Source organism: Podarcis pityusensis (assembly GCF_964106645.2).
Source record: "Podarcis pityusensis genome assembly, chromosome: 1".
Lineage (NCBI taxonomy): Eukaryota > Metazoa > Chordata > Lepidosauria > Squamata > Lacertidae > Podarcis > Podarcis pityusensis.
In genome coordinates, this window is record NC_138028.1 from 13,418,145 (window position 1) to 13,422,222 (window position 4,078).

The 4,078-nt window shown below is 44.8% G+C and overlaps 1 long non-coding RNA gene across 1 annotated transcript; it reads left to right on the plus strand.

The window, feature by feature from the left end:
• Positions 1-443: 443 nt before the first annotated feature.
• LOC308470628 lies at positions 444-2,066 on the plus strand. The gene is made up of 3 exons (XR_013982500.1): positions 444-623; positions 1,692-1,777; positions 1,872-2,066. It is a non-coding gene; the product is annotated as an uncharacterized lncRNA (long non-coding RNA).
• Positions 2,067-4,078: the final 2,012 nt, after the last annotated feature.

Genomic DNA, 4,078 nt, shown 5'->3' on the forward strand with positions numbered 1-4,078 from the left:
CCCTCCCATCAGATGTCAAGGAAATAAGCAGCTATCTTCTTTTTAAAAGACATCTGAAGGCAGCCCTGTTTAGGGAAGTTTTTAATATTTAATGCTGTATTGTTTTTAACATTCGATTGGGAGCTGCCCAGAGTGGCTGGGGAAACTCAGCCAGATGGGTGGGGTATAAATAAATCATTATTATTATTATTATTATTATTATTATTATTATTATTTTCTGTAGGCTACAAAGCTAAGGAACAGTTTAGGAATAGTGAGAAGACAAGGTGCTTCCATTTCAGGAGAACGTTGTGCACATTCGATTACATGCAATAGAACGTCAGGGAAATCACAGCTTAAGTCACTCTGAAAGGAGATACCAGAGAACTCCAAATCATTTGGACAGAAAATGGTAGATCTAGCTCAGGCTTCCTCAAACTCAGCCCTCCAGATGGATGTTTTTGGCCTACAACTCCCATGATCCCTAGCTAGCAGGACCAGTGGTCAGGGATGATGGGAATTGTAGTCTCAAAACATCTGGAGGCCCGAGTTTGAGGAAGCCTGATCTAGCTGAAAGACAGAGCTTTTTCTTTTCTTTTCCTTCCAGCTGGAACTCACCAGAACTCAGTTCTGGCATTTCTCAGGTGGTTATCTGGCCAGTGGTTTTTTTTTGGGGGGGGAGTGGGGGGGACTCGTCATGCAATTTATTTATTTATTTATTTATTTATTTATTTATTTATTTATTGTGGGCCCAGTTGCAGGGACACAGAGAGAGAGAGGGAGAGAGAGCGAGAGCGCAGAGGCTAAATGTAAGACGTGATTAATAAACTCAAGCAGATGATGATTTGGGTTAGAAATGGCCACAACTTTATTGACTAGCGATATAGGTAAATTTTTGGCTCTGGCATTGGTTCCAGATCCTCCCAGACAAAAAAAATATTATTATTTAATTTTTAAAAGGTAAGGGAACTCAGTTCCTGCTGAAAAAGCAAACAAACAAAACAAAACCCTGGTTCCGGCACCTCTCAGGTGGCTGCCATTGACATTCTAAGAGAACGAGGGAGTTGTTCATGGTGATTTCTGGCACCTCTTTTTCTGGAAAAATAGCACTGCTGAAAGACAATTGCAAGATCCTCGCAATGCCCCACCCCCAATTATAATTATTGTATAAGCTTAGAAGGGGACTAGTTGTGAGGGGTGTGGCTGTCATGAATTTGCCTCTACACCGCTGCTGCCAGGCTCTATTAGGCCCACGGGCCAAAGGTGCCCCTTGCCTGTGCTACAAGCATCCGGGGATAGGAGAGAAAGAAGACAAGGGCTGCCTTTCCCAGCAGCCATCTCTTCCACTCATGCCAGCTTTCATCTGTGGGGACAAGACCTTCTATAAAGAAGGCGCAACCACACTGGGAGTGAGGGGAGGTATATTGAGCATTGTCAGGAAGATAGCATTTATGTAACGTTTTCTACTTAATGGTAGATTTGGATTAGTGGATTTGTGTAACAGGCAGGAAACTCTCCCTTCCCCCAAGCTCCCACTGCATTTTTTCCTTTTATTGTACCATTGGGTTACCCTAGAAGTCGGGGAATTTCTGTACCTACACAGCCTCATTGAATATTAATGCCAGCACCATAACAATGGCGGCTAATAATGCAGTTTTTCGCTGCCATGTGAATTACCCATCAATATTAATGATGCCTTTGTTAACATTCAGCCGTCCCTCCACTCTGTCTCTCCGCCAAGATTTGGGGGATCTGCCCGTGCCAGCGGTCCACATTTAGAGACGTCAAGCCAGACCAGGTAATCTCTTTTTGGAGAAATGCCTATTTCAATTAAAACATTGCCCTTTGTGTTGATCATCTCCCTATTTTTCCCCTTTCCCTTCTCTGACCAGATGTTGCTTTAATCTGCTAACACGCCTCCTAAATTGTAATATACCAGAGGTCTGGCAATTTATTTCAAACCTATTACCGAAAAGAAAAAGGAAAGAAAGATGCAGACAGGCAGCTCCAGACACAACTGTTGAAAGTCCTCATTCTTTTGAAAATCAGCCACAACGAGAAAGGAAATCATGCATTGGGCGAGAAAGAAAGACGGGTTACGCCCATCTATCCAAACTACCCATGTCAGAGATATCTATGAGCAGGTTGGCTTTTGAATGCCATTCTTCTAGATAACAGGAAATTGGTTGAGGGCTTTGAACCTTCATCTGAAATGGAAATGCAATTGCCAGCAGCACAGCCTTATTAATAAAAGCAGAAAAGCATCATCGCTAATTATCGCAGGCATCATTTGCATTTTCTAAACATTTACATTATTTTAATCATACTGCGGAGCAGATGCTAGGGAGAGTTCCAACACAGTGTTTTGCAAAATTAGTATCCGCCACGAGTAAATAATAATAATTATAATTCGGGGCAAAGGGGGAGAGAAGGAAAAACATCTCAGATTAAAATAATGCAGCAACAGCAGCAAAACCATAGAATGGCAGACTCTGCAAAGTATCAAAAGCTGGACCAATGCTGATAAACCTTGTTGCATATGCTTTATGAACCAATTCTTGTTGTGACCGGGAATCCGGCAAGATATCTGCAACAAATTGCCTCTGTCAAAAAGAGACAGAGAAGAAAAAAATGGAATTGATTTGCACTAATCTAATTTAGAGGAGGCCAGTATAAAATCGTAGTGGGGGCTTAATCACATCTGAATACAAACGGCACAAAACGACGGCTGCTAAGTAGCTGAGGCAATGTCCAGGCACATGAGGGGGGCTGGTGCGTCGGTGTTCTTGCCACCAAAGAGAAGGCAGTTCAATTCCCAACAGCGTTTGCTGGATTAAGACTTGAAATTGCCTGTTTAGGCATGAACAGCTGGATCCTGGTTAGTAGCCTAGCAAGAGGCTTCATTCTTTGCAACCGTGGCCGCTTAAAGGGGAAATGGCCAATTTCTTGCTCAGTTGGCATACACCATCCTGGATCTGATGCCCATCAACGAACAGTTATAGAAACCCAGTGATGGCTTAATGGTTTGCATGCTGAAAGTTGACCTGTATCATTCAACCAAGGAGACCAATGGATGGCCTTGCTTGAAGCAAGTTATATGGTCTCTGTTGGAATTAATTTATTGGTTTGGCGTGACCCCCGCTAATTGATTTACGATCCACAATTAGCTCTTTATGCCCGGCGCGCTTCCTCCGAGCTGCGCCACTCAGCTCCGTCTCCAGTAGCTCTCCAGTCACGCCTCAGCAGAGTTGAACACAGCGGTGAAAACTGTCACATAGCTTCACTTAGCTTCAGACAAACACACAGAGACCAGGTTTGTCCATTTCAGTATCTTTATTCCGACATTCCCCAGGAATCTCCTGGGCTCACAGCAGCCATGACTAAAACTGCGACTTTCTCTCTCAGAGAACCAGAGAGGAACAGAGAAAACGAAACTCCTCCCAGCTTCTAAAGCTGACGTCAGAATGCTGAGGCATCATGGGAACTTCTTAACCTGTTAAGTTCCAAACCCAACACCCCCTCTTGCCGAACCATTCTGACAAGACCTTTTTGAGTTCAACACCTTCCCCTTTGCCTTATGCCACTTCCCGGCATCTTTCCCAGGCACCTGTTGAACCCCTTCAACACTCCCAGAATCACACTGTGCGACACTTTTCCACGCACTCGTGACCTGATACCCTACTGACCCATTTGGGCCAGCAGTTGTGTCTTCTCCGTCAGATCCTTCCCCCTCTGACTTGACACCCTGTTTGTGAGCTTTCTCCATTGCGCTAACCGGAGATGAAGCCTCACACCTGGACACTCCTTTCACAACCTTTGGAGATGCCCAGACCTGCCCTGAACCCTGATCCTGGACCTGGTCCCTATCACCGGGATCAGCCTCTGGCTCCCTTTCCTCCTCAGAATCAGACAGACATTCTGAGAGAAAATCAGAACCATCCCTGAGTCTTGAACACCCATTCTGTTCACAGAACTCAGCCTGCTTACTGACCAGCAGCTTGGTTTGATCACCCTCTGGGTATGCAAACTTCCACCCACAGAAGATCATTTCCTGAACCTTTGGACCACCTGCCCCAAAGAGCTCAAAGGGCTCTTTGGC